At 40.1% G+C, this 22,262-nt stretch overlaps 1 protein-coding gene across 9 annotated transcripts in view; it reads left to right on the top strand.

The window, feature by feature from the left end:
- Positions 1 to 10,446: 10,446 nt before the first annotated feature.
- The window catches only part of myo9bl (myosin IXb-like), a 64,247-nt gene continuing 52,431 nt past the window's right edge, over positions 10,447 to 22,262 (top strand). For 3 of the 9 annotated variants that reach the window (XM_085150866.1, XM_085150869.1, XM_085150867.1), the window contains exon 1: positions 10,450 to 11,084. The gene's annotated coding sequence lies outside the window, so the exon portion shown is untranslated. Of the gene's footprint in view, positions 11,085 to 17,663; positions 19,193 to 22,262 lie in introns of those variants that run through there. The other 6 variants (XM_085150863.1, XM_085150861.1, XM_085150864.1 and 3 more) reach the window with 4 other exon arrangements.

Raw genomic sequence — 22,262 nt, 5'->3', positions numbered from 1 at the left:
TACAGGTATAGCTCTAAAGAATGTAGCATCATGGGCAGTGTAGTCCGTGCTGCAGGGAGAATGGACTGCCATACACGTTATGTGTCTGTGAGCGAGAGAGGGAGAAAAAGGAAAAGTACGAGCTGTCATCGAGCAGAAACGGGAGCTGGAAGCATGTAAATATAATAATAACCACTGCAGCCAAGAAGAGAGCCTGACGAGCCCAGCTGTAAGTAAGCTATTAAGACTCGACTGTACACCGTGTTCGTGTTTTCCTCTGAAACAATAAGTCCCGTTGTTGCAGCCTTTCAACGCCTCTCTCTGTCTCTGCTAGCAAAGTTGACCCAGACAACAAAGTAAAGCTAGTTTTCAGCTACGAGCCGACACAGAACCCACCGTATCAGCCAGAGGTCCCTTTACTACGGTTCGGAGCCGCGGACCTTCAGTAACAGTAATAAATCACAGCAATAGTACATTCATGTAGTTGTAAACAGCATGATAATATATTAAGTAATCCAAAGTATTCAGAATACGTTACTCTCATTGAGTAACGTAACGGAATACGTTACAGAATACATTTTGGGGCATGTAATCTGTAATCTGTAATGGAATACATTTTAAAAGTAACCTTCCCAACACTGATAACCAGAATATAAAAACTTATATTCACTGTTACCTGAAACTAGTGACAGACTCCAGCAATACATCAGGTTTATTGAAGTCACGGGTGGAGGGGTGGGGGCTCCCATCGATTCCTATACAACTACTAATCTTTTTGCAACCAGTCGCTCCCCTGCTGACCATTTAATAGAAGGCAGGTGAAACGGGTCCACGCAGGAAGAGATCCACAGTGACGTGACCACCAGACACTATAGTGAGTCGATGACACTCGGCAGCTAAAATAAGCACCTGTGATACAAACTGGGCAGGTTCCAGGTGAAGTGGATGGACAGTCTGGTGGGTGGACGTAGCTGTTTATGTCACCCATCTTATCAAGTCCTGATTTGACCCTGATATTTGCTTCATCACCATTTTGGCTGTAAAAAAAAAGGGGGGGTGGCCCATTTCTTTATATTTTGCTAGGAAATAATAAAACCTGTTCTTTTATAGCACTTTTCTACTCATCTGAGCACTCACAGCACAACTTGTTCATTCACCCATTTGCACTTTTTCCTAACTAACATTAACCATCATTCATACTACGATGGATATTTGGCAGGTAGCCTGGAGCAGACTAGGATCAGACCACCAGCAGTAGGTGAGCTGATCTACCTGAGCTACAGCCCCCCCACAATGGGAAACAGGTGCAAAAATACATGGAAACGCAGTGTATGAGGCAAAAATATAATGTGAACACTTCGACTGATCTTGAAAGTCAGTGAATTGGGTCAACTGAAGGGCTAGATGCACGTCTCAGGTCTTTTTCATACTTCCTTAGAACACGACTCTCGTGTGCTGTTTTCTGCCTCTGTAAAGCACTTTGTGATTTTATCTTGAAAGGTGCTATATAAATACAATTTTACTGCTGTTGATCGTTTTTAGGGCTGACACCTCTTTTGTTCTCCACTTGTCCTGTTTCCTCAGTTTCTGTAAGGACACACACTGCATCAACATGTGCCGAGTTTTCAGCAAACAGCTGATTGGGAATCACCTTGTTGGTGCAAAAATACCATTTTGCGCCTGTCAGACTGTTTTGGCATTTTGCATAGATTCAGCCGGAGAAATGGAGACACATCATGTGTTTTTGCAATAAACAGTCTAAACATTTTAAAATGTGTTCTTTGCAAAGTTGTCTGTTATGTGCACTCACAACACTGATTTATCCCTTCAGTTAGGTATTCACAGATAGTCAGGTCCAAAGACTGTCTAAAGAAAACTTCTCCAGAAAGCTGACATTGGGTGGCTCAAGACATTTGCACATTAGTGTAAATCTGCATGCTCATTGTTTCCCAAAGGAAGCCCTCCATTTATGAAAACTGACAAAAAATGCTGCAATGACCCAAAATGAGCGACTGAATTCATAGAGCTACTTTTCCATTGACTTCTACATGACAAGAAGTCGTTTGGCAACCACAGCTATCGCCATCTGGTGGTCAGATTAAATGCAGGTTTCAGGTTTTTTCTGACCCAGAAGGCACGTCTGTGTTTCTCCATGTTGTAAGTTCGGGGATGGACACTCATGTCCCATCATCAACCAACAGGTTAATCAACTCCAGTCAAAGACTGTCATTATAAGGACTCCTCGTAATGATAAGCAGCTGGTTCTGAAGTCAGTGGCTGATCTGAAAACCAGCAACAAACACGTTTCCCTTCATTGGCTTCCTGTTAAATCCAGAAGTCAAAATCCTGCTCCTCACATACAAGGTCTTAAATAATCAGGCCCCATCTTATCTTAATGACCTTGTAGTACCATATCACCCTATTAGAGCACTTCGCTCTCGCTCTGCAGGCCTACTTGTTGTTCCTAGAGTATTTAAAAGTAGAATGGGAGGCAGAGCCTTCAGTTTTCAGGCCCCTCTTCTGTGGAACCAGCTTCCAGTTTGGATTCAGGAGACAGACACTATCTCTACTTTTAAGATTAGACTTCAAACTTTCCTTTTTGCTAAAGCATATAGTTAGGGCTGGACCAGGTGACCCTGAATCCTCCCTTAGTTATGCTGCAATAGATGTAGGCTGCCGGGGGATTCCCATGATGCATTGAGTTTTTCCTTTCCAGTCACCTTTCTCACTCACTATGTATTAACAGACCTCTCTGTATTGAATCATATCTGTTATTAACCTCTGTCTCTCTTCCACAGCATGTCTTTATCCTGTCTTCCTTCTCTCACCCCAACCAATCACAGCAGATGGCCCCGCCCCTCCCTGAGCCTGGTTCTGCCGGAGGTTTCTTCCTGTTAAAAGGGAGTTTTTCCTTCCCACTGTCGCCAAAGTGCTGCTCATAGGGGGTCATATGATTGTTGGGTTTTTCTCTGTATGTATTATTGTAGGATCTACCTCACAATATAAAGCGCCTTGAGGTGACTGTTGTTGTGATTTGGCGCTGTGTAAATAAAATTGAAGTGAATTGAACACGAAAACTTCACACCGTACTGCAAATTTAGATTAGCTTACATATCAGTAAACACTTGCCTGTAACCTGTAACGCTCCACCATCTAGGTCAGGTCACATACTTGAATCATTGTTAGACTGAGACCTGCCTTCCTTCTAATTGTTGGGTCTTTGATGTCACCTTTGACATCTACGAGATGAACGTAGAAACAGCTTGATGGTGCAAAGAGCCTGAAGGAGCAGAAAGGTGAGTGTAATGACTCATGGCCTTTCTTTGTCACCATAGATTATGAAGGTGACGCCAGCTGGTGTCACAACAGATGTTTCAGGAGGTGAACATGACTGTTTGGTGTTGAGAGAGCAACATCTGGTGGTGGAAAAGCAATGTTCCTGCTAAGAATAAAAGAATCCAGGAAACGGCTGGACTGTGTGAAGAACTCTTATCTTAAAATCTAATTTTATCATCTCAGTTTTCAGTAAGTTATCTCAGAATTTCGACTTACTTACTCAAACATCTGAGAAAAAAACTCAAAATTGAGAAAATAACAGAAAAGTTTGAATTACCAAGTTCAAATTTTCAGATAATGAGCCACAAATTTGGCTTTTTGTTTTTGACAGAAGCAGGTTGGCACTGGACTGTTTTAGGATGCTGGAGTTATTTAAGCTTTGGCAGATTTGGTTTTGTTCTTTAAAAAGGTCAGTTTTAAGTCACAGTTTCACATCTGTATATTTGGAACAGTGGTTTCATAGTAAATTCAGCACACTTTCTATCACACTGTGGGAAAATCCCCCACAAACCGCCACACTCTGACAAATAAAACAAATGCACAATAGAGCTATGCTGAGCTTATTCCCCCATAAAGACTTAAGGTTTGTGTTTAAAATCTTTGTTAGAGACAGCGATAAAATGGTAAAAGAAAGGACGGTCACAAGTTCGAACAAGGTCAAAATGGGCCTGTGGAACGGGGACAGTACATCTGCTTTACCTTACTCACACCAAGTCTGTGCATTTTTCATTTTGTCATTTAAGTGAAGAAAACATGTATTTTGTGCTTTTTTTTTCTCGTGTGCATTTTTATTACAATCCTGGTGATTTTCCTTAATCTGGAAAATCCCTGTGCTAATAAGCATGAGGTGCCTGCCAAGTAAGCTAAAGCAATGAATGAAGGAATATAAAATTAAATGAGTTTTGTTGTCCCTCCTACCAGGAAGTAGCAAGCAGAACAGAACGCACACAACACTGTATTTAATGTCAGTCTGTTGTGAGTTGGGTTTTCAAGCTCTTCTCTAAGTCTTTAACGTTTCTCCAGCTTCTGGTGTTCCTTCTTCCTGATGCTGCCATCACTTGGTATAGCTGCACCTTGGTAGATCCCACACTCGATGGTGACGTCTGCTATTGGCTTGAAGTCTGAACAATTGCTCTACTGAGCCATGTGCTTGTCCGTCTTAGCTCAGGTCCTATGCAGAATACAGTGAACCTGGGCTCTCAAACTTTAGGCCTGGGGGCCTGGAAAATATTCCAATTTGGCCCAATGAAGAATGAAGAGAGGATAATTTTCAACTTTTAAATGTATTTTAATATGTTTAACAGCTTTTCCTGCTGATAAAGAGCTCAGCTGTGACAATTATTACTATACCAAAGTAATTAAGTAACAGATAAAGAAAGAAACTCCACTCCAGCTTCAACAATTTTCTAAATAATTCAAAAACATTAAAATGTACATGAAAAAAATTAACAGCATTCATCCCACAGTCAAGCAGTCGTTTTGGTGTGAGGATGATGTCTTTAGCATAAATTGCTACAGGAGGAAATGAAGGCCAGATTATTTAAAGAGTAAAGTGATGATCTTCAAAAAGTTATTTCTGCTATTTAAGCTGCTGTAAACAGGACAACATGAACTTTGAATATGTTGGCCTATAATCTGTCAGCTATATGTCAAGTATATGACTGATATCAGTTGATTTAAGTCAGAGTGAACAGTCCTGTCTCAAGGTGGATCCGTTTTTGGCAAAGTGAAGTTTATATATCGTTTATTCATCCAGGTAAAATGTGTCACTAGACTCAAAATGTGTTTTTCAAGAGATATCTGGCCAAGAGAGCAGCAGGAACTGAAACAAATATAACAGTTTAATAAAGATCATTTAAGTGGACTGAACACAGAGTAGGTACAATAACCTACATGTGATAATCTAAAGATACATTTATTATAGCCACTGTTCAGCCCTCTTATCACTTTTAATTAAATAGTCATAAAAGTTTTTCTTAACTCCCAAGAATTGAATACAGCACCTTTGCATAAGTGTGAATTATTATATGAATAGTGTATTTGGGCAAATATATGAAAATAATTTTTTAAAACTAAAGTGTGTGGTTATTGAAAAGATAGAGTTTAATATTTAAAGTAAAATGTAATATAGAATAAAGAAATTGTTTATTTATGTTTTATTTTTATTTTATTTTCTCATTTTGTAACCGGAAGGCCGGTTTGATCCCCGGGCTCTCTGTCCTGGTCGTTGTGTCCTTGGGCAAGACACTTCACCTACCGCCTACTGGTGTTGGCCAGAGGGGCCGATGGTGCGATATGGCAGCCTCGCTTCTGTCAGTCTGTCCCAGGGCAGCTGTGGCTACAACTGTAGCTGCCTCCACCAGTGTGTGAATGTGAGAGTGAATGAATAGAGGAATTGTAAAGCGCTTTGAGGGTCTCAAAAAGTGCTATATAAATGCAATCCATTATTATTATTATTATTTAACATTGATATTATCCTATCTCTCTCCATATATCTCTATATATATGTTTATATATATGTTTGATGGATTTATCATTAAAATTATAAAATAGAGGCTCAGTTCAATTGTATTACTATTATTTATTTAATAAAATTTTTGAAGCCTAAATTGTCCTCTTGACCCTTGAAAGTATGTGAGCAGTGGCGGTCCTAGCCTGTTTGGCGCCCACTCCCTCTGACGCCCCCCCCCCCCCCCCCCCCCCACACACACACACACATAAAACATATTAAGGATTGTACATTAACGTAAAACTGTTGTCGAAATTCACCAGAGAAACACACACACACATGAAGAGAGAGAGTATGCATTGTATGCAAACGGCCATCATAATTCATCATACAATGAAAACAGGACAAATCAACAACTGACAACGACTAATTAATATTAAAATCTGTCACATAATGTTTGGAGTTTAGTCTGTTACTGTTACTATTTTTACCATTTCTTCTTGGAGCAACTGTAACCCACATAATTTCCTTAGGGATTAATAAAGTATTCTGATTCTGATTGGTTCAGGATGAGCTGCCATTATCCAATCACACGTCTGCTTACCTGCATCTTTTGCTCATTTCTCCTCCTCTTCTTTTCTCTTTTTTCTAAACTGAGCACCTGATGGCTTTGAACTTTTCTTGTCCATCTTGGTTTTAATTTTGCACTCCAGTATGAACACAAATCCCCCAACCCGAGGATCACCACAACATAACCTAACACACCTACACCTTAGTTCACAGATTCACTTTGTCTAAGGTGTATTTCTGGGATTTCACACAACCCAGGATTCAAATCATGAATACATAATGGGCTTGGATTTACAACATTATGAATGAAAACATTATGAATGAAATGTGCTCTATCTGGAAGCAGCAGGTCTCCCTCCCCTTTCCACGGGTTGTGTTGAGAAATATATCAAAATATAAGATATAAATGTTAAATTGTTATTGATCCCTTTACCCCGAGTCCTAAAGTGTGTATTTATTTTCTTACTCTTCTTATATTTATTGTTTGTTTACTTGCACTGCTGTAACTGGAGCCTCGTCCTCTCGTCTCTCTATATACTGGACTGTTGCGGAGATGACAGTCAAAGTTTACTTTGACTTCAGCAGCGAGCAGGCGCACCGAGGGCTCTCGCGCTCACTTTTCGCATATAGAATTTCAGAAAAACATCGGTGCAAATTATAAGTCCTCTCCATATTTTCCAAAGCTTCTGGATTGTACTTGAATATTCCTAAATGTGAACTTATGGCGATAAAAGAATGTTCGAAAACAGCTTTGTGTAACATTCCAATAAAACAAGAAATTCGTTATTTAGGTATTATAATAACCAAAAATCAGGAAAGTAGAATCACTCAAAATTTCTATCCTATTCTAGAGAAACTCAAAAACAGATTTAATCAGTGGCTCTTAAGAGATTTGTCGTTAAAAGGCAGAGTATTAACAACGAAAGCAGAAGGCATCTCTCGTCTTACATACGCTGCATTGGCATTGCACCTTGATAAAAAACTCATAAAAGAGGTTGATAAGTTACTTTTCAACTTTATCTGGAAAAATAGGACACACTACATTAAAAAAACAGTTCTTATGAACTCCTATGTCAATGGAGGACTTAATGTGTTAGATTTTAACACTTTAAATAACACATTCAAAATAAATTGGTTAAAGAATCTAATTACTAATCCTACATCCATTTGGAATACTATACCTGTGTTCATGTTTTCTAAGTTAGGTGGCACGGAATTTTTCCTTACTTGTAATTTTGATATTGATAAAATCCCTTTAAAAATCTCTGCTTTTCATCGTCAAGCTTTTTTAGCATGGACTCTTATTTACAAGCATAACTTTAGTCCACACAGTTATTATATCTGGAATAACAAGGATGTTTTATTTAAAAGAAAATCTCTCTTCTTAGATAGTTGGTTTAGGAATAACATTGTTTTAGTCGACCAATTATTTGATTCAAATGGTACGCTTTTCTCCTATGAAGAATTTTGTTTACTTTTCAATTTAGCTATAAATCGTGATGATTATACAAAAGTATTTGGATCAATACCATCAGGGGTTTGTATGCTGTTTAAGAATCAACCTAATATCACTTCATTCCACAGGCCGTTGGCATCTCCCATACAAACTTTTGTTGGCAAGATTTGCTTTTCTAAGCAATCTAAAAACAACAATAAATCAATCAGAGCTTTATTTCAGAGTACCATAACCACGCTACCATATGTCATTTTTTTCTGGAACCGGCTGTCAGATGGTATTATGTGGAACGAAGTTTGGAGACTCCCTAATCAGTTTTTAATTACCAACAAAATTAAAGATATTTCTTATAAGTTAATACACAGAATTTATCCTTCTAAAGATTATCTTCAAAGCAAATTCAAATTAGACATTGATACAAGCTGTAGCTTTTGTAAAACTTCCAAGGAATCTACTACACATCTTTTTTGGTTTTGTAACCTTGTACAAGATTTTTGGCAAAGTTTTTGTGTTTTTATTTCAGAATATATATTAAAAGGATTTGTACTGTTTTGGAAATATGTTTTGTTTGGTCTGCACAAAAACCAAAAACAATTCAACTTTGATAACAGATATATGATTAACTTGTTAATTTTAATGGCTAAATTTCATATTCATAAGTCCAAATGTTTAGGAAGACATCCCTCTTTTTATGTATTCTCCTTTGAACTTGTACAGTATTTTAACTTAATTAAGAACTCCACTAACCCAAAAGCTATAAAAACTATTGGTGTTTGTGAAAAAATCCAAATCTTTCAATCACTTTATTCTTTGGCTTGATCAGTTACTTTCCCCCTCGCATATTTATATTGTTGTTTTTGAATACTGTTCTTGTATTTGTTTATCTATACATACAATTCTTTTGTAAGTACAACACCATTATTGTGGTACTGTTTAATTAGTGTGAATGCTTGTCAAAGCATTCACAGTATTGTTCTTCTACATCTTTATTCTATTTTATTTATTATTATTATATGTTCCGTACGTTTTTTGTACTCCATCTCCTTCAAAACCGTTCAACTTAGAAAAACCATTCAAACACCGTTAGATTCCTCTTCTTTTGGACATGACTGCTTCTATTTTTCTCATTTTTAACATTTATATTTTTAATTTTATTCAACTTTTTTCAACAAAAATTTCCCATGTATTTCAATGGGGAGACCCTTCAAATCCTCATTCAACTTACTCATTTTTCAAATCTAACTACTTCCACATACATTGACATAGAGCCACCATTCAAAATTTAAAACGAAGCCAAGACATTCAACTATTCAACTTGTATTTATCTTTTCAATATCTGTCATACTTTTTCTTCAGTTCCAGTTTAAGTTTCATGATGTTTTTTCACCCGTTTCAGAGTTTATAATGGGTGTGTATGGGACGGAATGTTGGGGCTAGAGTGAGACAGCTGACCTGCTAGAGTGAGAGGAGCGAAAAAATTAATCTTAAAATCTTTTTTTAAAACTGCTGCTGTGTCCGCAGCGTTTGCTCTACAGGTCTGATTTTACCCTCAAAACGTAGCCATCGCTGTCCTCTTTCTTCCAATGTGTTTACTATTGTACTAGGTGTTATGGTTCTTTCATAAATGTCACCAATGCACAGCCTCCTCCCTCCAACTCTTCCATAGACTCTAATGTTAAAATGGCTCAGGAGGTTCGTTTGAAAATCAGAAGAGCATGGTGTCTTTCCACTGTCACCACGTCCATATAATAAACTCCACAGGCATGAAAACTGAGAATTCAGTAGACCAGACATTGCTACCACTCACGGTGAAAGAATTTTGTCAATACGACCTGTACTTTTCATTTGGGAACGATTTGTTTCGGCCTGACTTTTCTGTTCATTTTAAGCATCAAAAGTGAGGCGCATATCTGTGTGCGTGTCACACCTGCCTGCCTAACGAGCTCTGCCTGCCACTCTTCCAAGATTCATCTTAAACACTTCTCTTTCAACTGCTGCTGTGTCCACAGTGTTTGCTCTACAGCTATCATTTTACCCTCAAAACGTCGCCATCGTTGTTCTCTTTCCAACACTGTGTCTTTCAAAGCTCAAACATTTAAAAATTTTAAACTGTGTGGATCCAATTGGAGGGATCACATTTTAGTCATTCAGTGATTCAAAGAGTATGAACTTTTAATATTCATTCAGATGTTTTCTGACTCTAAATTTTTTTCTCATTACTTAGGTTTTTCTAATTTACATTTAAAACATTTTCAGCTATTTTCCAACTTTTTCTGTGTAAACGTCAGCTATAATAAGTTCTGCACTTTTGTTTTCAGGTTAAATTCTGTTTTTTGTTTTGTTTTTTATTTCATTCAAACTTTTTAATTTAAAATTCAGCAATTTATTCATTTCAGTGCATACATTCAGATTCAAGCATTCACACTGCAGTTTCTTCAGAAAATGCACTTTCTAGTTCCATTTTGTATTGTACTGATGTTTAAATAAAGGTTTAAAAAAAAAAATTATAAGTCCTCCATCGCCCCGCCCTCTCCTCCCTGCGCCGCAAGCAGCAGGCGCACCTCGCCAACAGAGGAATTCTCCAACGGAATGCTCCAGTAAAACTAGTGGTGTCAGAATACAAATAATACAAAACAAAGTGGAGATTAGCTATTTTAGCTGCTATTTAGCTGCTATTTTATGTAGCCCACTGAGGCGGAAAAAACAAACAAACAAGAAGAAAACGCGGGTAAAACACAAAGCCTTTGTGTGACACCTGTAGTACCACCGCTAACCCAGCAGGGGGCGCTGCTGTCCTACAAACCCCTGTGAGCAACAGGGTGTCTTTATTGTATAGAATCTGGTGTGTGTGCCTTTTCCTCAACTTTTTCAGCTCAGCCTGCCGCTGCTGTTATTTAGGCACAGAGAAAGGAAGTAGCGACAGGCTAGCTGGTTAGCCGGTCTGAAATCACACCGCCTGCGAGGAAGGAGGAATTTTTATCCCCCCAAACGATTCTTTGCTGTTTAATGAGCGCGTTTACGTGGTCTTCGCGTTTCCCTCTCTTTCATTTCAGGTTCTTTTCTCCTCGGATTGAAACCTTCAAACTGATTGAGCTTTGTCTGTTTGGGACTTCACCGTTCTTAGCCTGCGTGCTGTAAATCAGCCTTATTTCCACCAAAGGAGAAAGGAGAGGGGGAAGAAGAGTAGATTATTATTTTTGTTTTATTATTATTATTATTTGTCAGCAGTTGGTTGAATCGCGGGGAATGCTTTTGAGGATTACACCGCGACGATGAGAAAAACAGACGGCAAAGGTACGTTAAAGTCAGTTTGCTTGAGCTCGTAGCTTTTTACGAGCTCCTTCTTTTATTTTGTTAATGAAAACGTTTTTACAGTAAAGTCCTAAATGTGTTGCAGTGTTTTTACTTCAGTTGCTGTTGCTATGTGTTTTATTTTTAAGGTTACCAGGCACTACATTGACGGAGCTGTTATAGGAAGTTAATGTGAGGCGGCTCATAATGCGTTAACCCTTTCACCGTCCGTCTTCAAAGCCCCATTTTAAGACACGCTATCGGGCAGCATTCCCAGTTTTTGGACCGGTTGTGGTCGCGGGTGATAGCAGCACGTCTGTTTGTCAAAGCGTGTCAGTGACACCCAGTAGCGGAGCTGCATCCGTTGTGTGAACGTCCGAGAATCGAGGCAGACTCGCTGCAGTGCAGTGTCCGCGGGCCCGGTTAGGTTTCTGTCACAATGAAAGGATCCCACTTATTTTGTGTTGGGTGACATAAATCCAGCCAGAATTATCCCGGAAGTGTCAGCTGTTGTTGCAAACTGTCGTGCATGTGGCACATGAAGACCTGAGAGATTGTAGCCCTAATTCATTATTGTTGCACAATCAAAGGTGACGTATACTCGTACACAGAGCTGCGCTAAAGCTCGAGTCGACCCTCCTTTCTTGTATTTTGGTAGGAAAACCAAGGAAAAGTTGCAGCGATTTATGGAAAAGTGCAACTGTAAATCTAAGTCCATTATACAGAGCAAAGCCAGAGATGGTCCAATTTTCTAATGAGCCTGAAAATCAGTGTTTGGTATGATTTCTTTAAAGTAGTTTCAGGAATAGTTCTCCAGGATGTTGATCGCTTTTTATTCCATTTCTGTCCCATTTCTGTGTTTCAGTAATGTTCAGGTTCGGGCTCTGGGGTGGTGATGGTAGTTTTTGTGAATCACCTTGTTGGTACAAAAGTACTACTTCATGCTTGAAGAAATGGGACCAAATGACATGTTTTTGCAACAGGCTGCTATCAACAAGTGCCTAAAGACACAGCTGGAAACGGCTTCTTTGCCAGGTTTGCTGTGTGGGGATGATACTGATTCATCTTTTGAGTTATGGACCTTTTTATGCTTTAGTGATTCATAGGTCAGTGACACAACAAACAAACAAACAATAAGAAGCATTCCTCTGAAAATGGTCTGGTACGAAGGCTGCAGGCAGCTCCAAAGGAAAAAAGCTCCAGAAAACTTTTATTTATTTATTTAGAAATTGAAAGTCTAGGTCCTTGGAGGCAAAATATAAAGAAATGGGAGATGACCTCATACTTTTGCTGTAGTATTAAAGTATTCTGTGGTACTTTTATTTTCATATCAAGCTTAAACATCGCCTTTATCTCAGGACAGCATTGCAGCGAGCCAAGATTCAAACAGTTAACCGACTGTCTGGCTTAGTAATATCACTAATCCTAACCCCTACATAACTTTCCCACCTCTCATTTGCATCTGCTTTGAGGAACTACTGTTAACTCAGTTTAAAGGAAATGCCTGGTGGTGTTATCTGGGTAATATTTATAAAGAGGTTTCCCAGTATTGTTTAAGTATAGTCATGTCCAAATGTATGCAGAACCTTAATGAATCCTTTCACTTAAGCGTCGGCAGCGATCGCTGCCTCTGTGACGACTGCTGCCGTCTCAGTGGTGGGAAAAAAGTAATCATACAGCTCAGTATTTACTCCCTCCTCGTTTCCGTCTTTCCATTTCTCATTTACTGAATTGTGGTTTAACTAGAAAGTCCTTTGCTGCAAGTTTGCATTCACACTTCCTTTTGACACGCTGGCAATCACATGCTCAGGAATGGGTTGAAATAAGGGGACAGACCAGAAAGTGGAAAATTATAGCTGTCAGCTGGTGTAGGGGTGCACAGCTTCAAGTTGTTACCTTGTGACCCAGGCATTATAGAAGTGGGTGGGGGGAAAACCTGTTGACAGGAGGCTTTCACAGTGTTTTCATTGCATGAGCATGTGTGTCACAATTTTCACATGTTGTTAATTAAAAGGTTTAGTATAGAAATATTAATAATGTTGCTGTACGTGTTAAATGACACATTATGTATGAAGTATGAAGCTTCTGCATGCAAAAAGAAAGTGTCAGAACAGCTCTTGGACCCTTTAAGAATAGACTTTATATTTATTATTAGTTTTATTATTCAGATAAATATCTGTCTAAAGTGCAGACTGTGTGGGAACTGCGGGGTCTTGGATCATTATATTTGAAAATGGTTTGTGGATAGAAGGAATCATGACTGGAAGATGAGCTTTGTATGAACATGTGGATTTAAAAAGAACAGGGGACTAGTGCTTGTTTGTGTTAGTCTGCGTCACCTGGTTAGCTGAAAATATAAACTATAATATTGAAGCTCAAAATTGACATTTACAGTGCAGTTTTTTAACCCTGTAAATTTCATCTGGTTGGGTCCTTAACGAGGCCACAAAAATGCTCAGAGTAAGATTACAACAATGCACGACTTCATTAGATTTAATGTTGTTTATTGTGCCGCTCGGCCGATAAACATCACCTTGTAATTTTATTCTGTGCACAGTCGCTGCATGTGTAATACATTTTGCTGAAACAAGGTGTTGACCACATTCTGCAGCTGTGGGAAGCGTTTGTGGGTGTGTGCAGCAGATCTGATTATATGAGACCTGCTGACCGCGCAGCGATGCCAGTTAAACATCAGGGTATCATCGGTGTCCCCGTCTGTCGCGTTCAAAATTAAATGAACCCCCCCGATCCCCGAGAGAAAGCTCAGAGATTCGATTTGCATTTATTAAAAATGCTTCCTGTTTTATAGCTATTCATATTTCCAGAAATGGGATGAATGCCACTGTGACTCAGATGTGAACACACCGTGCTCTTTATTCTCACATAAATCACATCCAAAGCAGAGATGCAGTATTCCTCGGACTCTTCCCCCACTTTACCCAAATTCCCACCAACTTAAATTTTTGCAAACGTCCAAACCCCCCAAATTATACAGACCTCCTTAAAATGCATGTAAACGTTCAGCCAGTCCACAGAATGGCCCTCTGCCATCCTTTGAAAGAAAAGAGCCATATGGCCCCCACTAATGGTTTGTTGTCTCCAAACCCGCTGCAGATCTGACAGTGGTTCAAAGATGGGGGAGGGGACCTAAAGCCAGCCACATCTCCAGCCTTCAGTTTTAATTGTCTAAACATCCTGTTGGATGTAATTGCGTAAAATTGTGAATGTAAAAGATTTGCTTCTATATCGCTGAGCTGTTATTTCTCACGGACTGCGGGAGAGCTAGCTTTCATATTCGGCTTTGACTGATTAAATGTCACTCGGTGTGTTCGTTAATCCCACAGATATCAGTTTGTAAACCGATAGAGCTGCACAAAGCCATTGGCCTACTTATTTTAAATGTATGTAAAATAAATGCAGAGCTGTGGCTGATTGGGATCATTAAAGTGAACCACATTACAGGAACTTTTGTTGTTTCTAAACGCTGCGCTTATCAAGCTGTTTTCTGCAGCGACACCACAGCCAGGAAGTTGCTTTTCAAGGTTATGAAAGGGTAGAAAGCAAATAAAAATATACTGGTATATTTTTACATTGGTGTGATGTAAGATTACTTCTGGTTAGCTAGTTACTCATAATCATCTTATTTTGAACTGGTGACTTGAGACGTGTGAGGCTATTTTCTCTTGGCACTCGGCTGAAGCGGCAGTGTAGCTTGCAGAGGATCGGCCAGCACCTCTGCCTAGTTTATCTTATCTCAACTGTTTTCATGGTCACATGTTTTGGGGGAGGGTTTCTAAAAGTGAATTACTCAGAAGCTATTTGGTTTCTCACACTACTCATGATCAGAGGGAGAAATTGGGTTAAAATGGCCACTGCATCCACTGCGTTTTCAGTTTCTCAGAGTGTGTCTGCATCCTTCTTTTACTTTTAAAGTTTTCTGACAGAATGAGGACAGGAGAACAGGTTGAGCTATAGCGGGCTGTGTTTCCTAACAAATCACTGTTGCAGCATGCGTCGTCTGCACATGCAGCTGGTGTACTGGCATATACAGGCTACCTGTGAAATGTTGCAGACACCTGCAGTCCCGTGACACTGCAGAGCAGCCTCAGTAGGTCGAATAGATCAGCCACCGCGGCTGTCTCTATATTCTGTAAGCATTGAATTGACCCAAAAGAATCACAGATTTATTTTTTATTACTGTGGATAATAAACTGTACTGTACAAACTGATTATATATAGAGGAAGTTGTTGCAGCCACAGCAGATGTTCCTCACAGGAAAATCCCTTACTCTCTCCTCATAAGTCGTAATCAAATGTCATTACTGGTTTTGTTAGCAGGGATTTGATTTGTTTGAGTTTAATATCTGTTCATCAAAAGGTCGTGAATAAAAGGAAACTGCACAGATTTCTGTTAAATACGCTCACGGAATCGCTCTTAGTCTCTAGCTGTCGAACATGCTCGTGCTGTGTGTTGTCACCCGGTCTACATACTTACTGCAGCATAGTCACGCAGTATAAAACCTGAATGTTTTATACTGCGTGAGGTGTAGTGAAGGCACTGATAAGGGCTTGGCCAGGAGAGCCTGACATGTAGAGACGTGCGTGCGTGCACGTGTGCGTGCATGCACGTACAATGCTACTGAAGAGGACGGGCTTCACTCTGACTCTTTGTGGGCTCAGGCAGTTTTATAGCATCATCACTCAAAGATGACATACCAATCAGCTGATTGTGATGAGTCCGACTTTCTGATTCCCTTTAGTGTTACTTTTGCACTTGGTAAAGCAAACTGGGAGTACGAATCCATGGAGAAAGAACTGGGACACCAGCATGCGCCCATATGTTTGTGCTTTCTGTGCATTGCAGTCTGTTAGAGAAAAGCTCCGGCCTTTCTGTGGCAAACATCAGGCAAAAAGCTTTGCTTCTGCAGAAACTGTTAGCTGATGTTTGTAGCATGCAGTCATGGTTTTGTTGAGACTGAACTAAGGAGTGAGTGAACAAGCTGGTTTATGTAAGCAGCCGAAGAGACGCAAAATGAAGGCGAGCGGTGGAGTGTTTCAATTCCAAAAACTCCTTGGTAACTCGCCTAGTCTGATCTTTCAATGTGGTAAGCTCAATTTATGGGCTTTATAAATAGTCCCAGCTGTAATGATAGGGTACAAGTGAGGAAAAGGCAGGCTGATGGTTTATGGATGGCCTACTTACATTGCATTTGTTTGCTGCGACTTATTCTTCGCTCAGTCATCACTGCAGCTGTCAAACACATCACGTCAAGATGAGACGTCTGATTTGGATTATTGTGATTATGACGAATGTGCCAGTTTATGTTCTAAGTGTAGGCGCAGTAATAATCTGTTGGTTTATCCAAAATATACAAATCAATAATTTTCCATAGTAAAAGTGCAAATTGGTCTAAAAGGTGCATTTAAACCTCCAGCAGTTCAAGTACAGTGATTTCTTATGGCATTGGGTTCAAGTCAACGTGCTGCATCAAGGTTGTTTACATTCAGAGACTGTTTGCATCACCATGGCAACCATGCGAACAGGCTTTTAGAGACGCGGCAGCTTTTTAGCCCAAACCCGGATTGTTGTCCTAACAAACTTCGTAGATTTTAATGACAATTTGTTAAGTTCATAAGGTGATAAAAGTGATGCAAATTAAGGAAAATAAAACCGTGGCTTCTGGTGTGAGCAGCGAAATGATTCATGTCATCAAATGTGGATCTTTTCACTCTCTGAGTAGAAAACATACAAATCAATAGATTAGAGGCTGTGTTTCTTTCACAAACTGCTGTGAGGCTGTTTTCTGATTTCCAGTCTGACATGTCTGGCTGGAGTCTTTCTGTCACTCCTTCCTGTGGAGGAGGTTACTGTCAGCCTGACTGGTTGATGGCTGCGGCGAGCTGTAACCTCTCCCTCCATCCTCTGCGTGGTCACTGATCCCATCCCTTGGCTCTGGATTATGGGCGACAGGGACACACCCTGAGGCTTTATTTGCTGTTGCTCTGCCTGAGTGTCAAATGTTGTGGTTAAGCACAGTTAATAAAAGACAGTCGCATTCTGTGTTGAGTGAATCTATGGTGTGTTCACAATAGGGCTGCCACAAACGATTATTTTGATAGTCGACTAGTCACCAATTATTTTTGCGATTAGTCGACTAATCAGATCATCATCCATTGGACATAAAACGTACAGCTTATTGCACCAGCAGCATCTGCTCTTATATAACTATCATTAGCTTACAGCTTTAAGTGTTTAAGGTATGTGCTAACTAAAAATAAAGACAAGATGATAGTTTATTAAATTTTAATGAAATTTGCAGATTGTTTCGGTGAAGTTTAATAAACTCCTTGCTATCTAAAATATAACAGGACACCAGAGTAAATTCTCGAGCATCTCACACTTCTGATAATCAGCTGTCTGCTTGACGTTTATTCAGCTGTGTAAAAACTATAACTTTAATCTCAGCCAAACCGATTTACTCTGGAACAAATAAAATACTAAAAAAGTCAAACAATAACATTTTTAAGTTATCTAAGTGACTTATATATGTTTAACTTGAGTAGCGAAAGACGGCGGTGTGTTTGAAGATGATTTGCCGGGAGTCCGGTGTTCTCACGGCTCTAGTTAGCCTAGCCCCCGGCTAGCTATCGAGCTAGTGGGTAACAGACGTCTCCGAAAACGTCGGAGCGCTTTTGAAAATATGTGGTGTCTTGATAAACTGAGCAGATATTTGAGGTTTACACAGCTACATTCTTGCCTGAAAATATCTTAAACGTTTATTTTGTGACCCAGAAAGAATAATAAGAGTAATATTAAAACTAACTAGCTGCCGCCATTGTTGAAAACTGAGCTGGGCCGCGCTATGAATTCTGGGACACAGCTTCTTCTTCTTCTTCAGGGTTTAACGGCAGCTGGCATCCTTGTACATGCAGTGCTGCCATCTTCTGTTTCAGTCCGTTATTACACTCTTAAATCCTACTACTTATTCCTGCGTCTTTTGTGATCTTACAAAGCTTCAAACGACGCGTCGACTATTAAATCAGTCGTCGATGATTTTGATAGTCGACTAATCGTGGCAGCCCTAGTTCACAAGGTGAAATCTTAGTTTTTCTACCTGTTTGGTTCTCCTGTATGCTCACCAGCAGGATCACCTTTGTCACAGATACATTTGACTTAAAAATAATACTTAAATAATCTTAATTGCTGTTTCCAAAAAGCACGTTTGTCCCTTATCTCACGTGCTAAATGTGTGTCTATTGCCCCTGTAGTACTGAAGGCACCTCTGTAGTTTAGCTACCACGAAAGGTCAGTTTAAATTGTTTATACTTTAGTTTACCATTAAAAAAAGCTCATTTTAAACAACTTCACTCAGATTCTTCAAGTTTGAAGAGCAAAAAGCAGAAACTGGGTTGGACTTGTTTATATGTAGGTGGAAGAGGACGTTAGCATCATTCCTTAGTCATTCCTTTTGGAATGACCTGAGGGGAAAAAGAAAAGGATTATTTCATCCAGGCTGGGCAGTCTAGGTGACAAATCATTCCTGTTGCCTGTGCCAGGGTAGAAAGAAGCCAGTGTTACAGAGGACATTGGTAAAGTGGCACAGATGGAGACTTTTGCTTACAGCACCAGGTGAAGCACGGGGAATTTTACACAAGTAAAATCCCGTTTGTTCAGTTTGAGCAGATGTCCATTTAAACATGACGTAGTTTGATCTTTGGAAAATGCAATACCACATATGAGAGCTGCATCTATTTTTTGGTACAGCTTTTCTTACGTTTGTTAGCTTTTTATTTTATTTTCGTGTGTAGCGTGGACGTGTTAGCACAGCTTTGTAGTTTAAGGGTTGAACTGTGTGTCCCATTGTGTGACTGCAGCTTAGTCTCACCACTGGATGCCTGAAGGGCTGTGGAGAGTGACAAGAGAGGGCAAAGAGAAAAAACCAAAGACAGAAGAGCACAGACGAGCCAAGAGATGGAAAGAAAGAGCCGAGCCGAGGGCAGGAACAGCAGACCTCGGCTACGCTATTGGCTGAACTCCGGTCTGCCGTGTTTGTTTTTGCTCTATTTTTACCGTGCAGTCTGACACGGGTCACTGATGAATGGCTCCATATGTAAGTTGCATTTCATCTCACAGAAATCCTTCAGGATGTCTGGCTCAGGTGGGAGTGTTAGGAGACATGATGCGGTCCATTAAGGATGGAAGACGAGGACTGGAGAAGAACATGTGCTGTTTGGAGAATAGCTTTAGTGTCTCGTCAGTTGAGCGTAATTCAGGGTTTCTGTGGCAGCGGTCGTAAATTTATGTCGTTTTGCTCTTACGTTTGTGTTCGTTAAGCTTTGCGGAAATGTACGCGGGTTGTGTTTGAACAACACGATTCTCGAAGTTGAAACTGAGGTCAAAGCGTGTATGAGACACTGTTAGTGGCTTTAAGGTGCATCCCGATGGTTTAAACATGCTCTTGTGAACCACAGACATCTCAGTTTCTTTCCTGCTGTGTTGTTTCTACTACGATCAGCTTTGTAGTACGTGGCATTGTTCCCACCTGTCTGGCTGTTTAAATTTCCCCCGATGAACAAAGGCATGCGTCTTGAGTGTGGCATGTGAACTGGCTGTGGGAGTAAGGGATTTTACATGTAGTTGGTGCAGAGCAGCGACTATTCTGGTGTTACAATGGAGTCATGTGTTTGGGAGGTGTTTTTAGTGCTGGTAGCCCACATGAGTGAGCGTGTACAATAATCCCCTCTGTCTGCCGCCTTCCCTTTGCTTCCTTTTCTCTCCTTCCTGATTTCTGTCTGCAGCTGCCCCACATCTCCAGATGACATACTGCAGGTTTGTGCTCGCGATAGCAGTTTATTGCGCTAAGAAGGGCCGAAGCGTTTCCTATCTAATAAACACGAGCGAAATGGGCTTGTGTAAACCAGGTTGCATCCAGAAGGTGGACACAGCAACACAAAGCAGCATATTTCACACCAGAAAGCCCCTCAGAAAGATGCTAATGATGACTTCCTGTTTTAAATACGGGAAAAAGTCCAAATAGAAACTTTTATTTTGAACTCGGGGCTTTCCCAAGTAAATCTCATTAAATGTTCAAACCTTATAAACCAGTCCATGACACAGGAGACTAAATTCATGTAGGTCAGCAGATATTTTCATGAATGATTCGGAGTAATCAGATTAGTCTTATTAATCACTTGGTGATTTAAATGTCAGCAAATGGTGAATAATAGCTTCTGAAATCAAAGTTGCATCTGATCAAATGAAGCTAGTGTTTGTTTTTTAATAAATCACTAAAAATGTAACAGAGTGGAAACATTTTAGCAGGATCTTACTTCATTATTAGTTATTGACGACCAGTGTTGGTGAAGTTACTTGAAAAAAGTAATCAGTTACTAATTACTGATTACTTCCCCAAAAAGTAATCCTGTTACTTTACTGATTACTTATTTTCAAAAGTAATTAATTACTTAGTTACTTAGTTACTTTTTAAAAACACGATTTACAACCTGAATAGGTGATAAAGTGATAGATCTTTCAGCCCAATTCTACTTTTTCTACATAATCATCATACAAAATGTAATCAAATGGAAAAGTCTCTTTTTAAAACTTGTTTTATTAGTTTTAATCTTTTAACTTTATGCATCAAGCAAACATTTAATTATCTGCAACATTCTCTGACTGGAAGAAATTAGTTTAACATTTAAACCTATTTTCTGCACATTCCAGCACATAAAATAAAATATTTTTTGTGTTCACACTCAGTCTTTCAAATAGATGCAAGTAAAACACAGCAGAAAATAAATAAAGTCAAAGACTAGCGGTCCTGTTGCTCTATTTTCACCTGTAAAGCAGGAGTGGGGTAGGCGGAGGGTTACCCTGGTGCAGGTGTGCAGCGGTCAGTGGAAGAATCCGCGAGTTTCTCTGTGAGTTTCCCATTACGTCGTAGCTACTCGGTGCTTGTTTGGAAGTTTAGGGGTTTTTTCGCTGTAAAAAGAAGTTTTCTTCCCACGCACAACGGACACTAATGTTTTTGTCACTTTTTATGGAATCAAACTCAAAGTAAGGTCAGTACTTCCACGCTTTAAACGCTGCACGCTCATACTCTCTCTGCACTCGATATATGATCCATTGTTGATCTGCACACAGCTGTTGTCACGAACGTCGCACTCGCTTACGTCACTGTCATGAGACATTCTCGCAAAAAATCACGGTTTTAGTAACGCAGTAACGCAGCGTTCCTACGGGAAAGTAACGGTAATCTAATTACCGTTTTTTGCAATAGTAATCCCTTACTTTACTCGTTACTTGAAAAAAGTAATCGGATTACAGTAACGCGTTACAAATTCACTGCCGACCAAAACTGGTTTATTAGTCGTACGTGGCTCCAATGACTTGTCCGGAAAGCCCTCCGGAATAACGTGTCGCCACCAGCCAGCCAATCACACCGAGCAGCAGCTCCTGGGTCGCATTATGTCAGACATGCAACAGCCTCATGGCTCTGGTGTGCTTCATGTGCTGCTGCTGCTTTGAATCGAACGTTTCGGCTCATCGCGCTGATCGGAAACGTATATTTCTCCATCCTTTCCTCGGATTAATCTCTTGGTGAAACATCCTTGGGATTTGAGGCTGTGCAGTGCACGCGTCGAAAGCTGGGACACTCTTTGCATGTTTATTTGCATTAAGATCACGTTTTCTCTGTTGCAACTCAATGCCCGAGGTTTGAAAAATAAAAAACACTCCTAATATTTTGCGTTACATTCGTAACTGTTTTGTTGACCTTTCTGCTTCACTCGCTGGTGCTCGCCCTCTGGTCTGACCCGCCCGGGTTACAGACTAGTAAAGAGGCATTACATGTAAATCAGAAACACCTGAACGCGGGCTTTTTATAGTGCGGAGCGTTTCCTCAAGCTCGTCCGCTCTCCTCTACTCGAGGAGACTTTGCATCTGGACCGAGTTAAACCAGCAGCATCAAATGTTAGACGGTGGGGAGCAGAGGGGGAGACCAGCGGGGGTCGAATGGGAGGAGCTGGAGGTACCTCTCTGACAGACAATGATAGGACGGAGGCAAAGGGGCACAGCAAAGGGAGCGGTTACAAACCCAGCAGTGTGGATCAGGCTGACGGTTGGTGAGACGAGGGGGAGTGTAAGGCCGTGGCCTCCTGGATTATTGCAGCGCTGTGAAA

The sequence above is a fragment of the Neolamprologus multifasciatus genome, chromosome 23 (genome assembly GCF_963576455.1).
Source record: "Neolamprologus multifasciatus chromosome 23, fNeoMul1.2, whole genome shotgun sequence".
Classification (NCBI taxonomy): domain Eukaryota; kingdom Metazoa; phylum Chordata; class Actinopteri; order Cichliformes; family Cichlidae; genus Neolamprologus; species Neolamprologus multifasciatus.
Note: the sequence above shows the minus strand (reverse complement) of the source record. Positions and strands in the feature narration are given on the sequence as shown.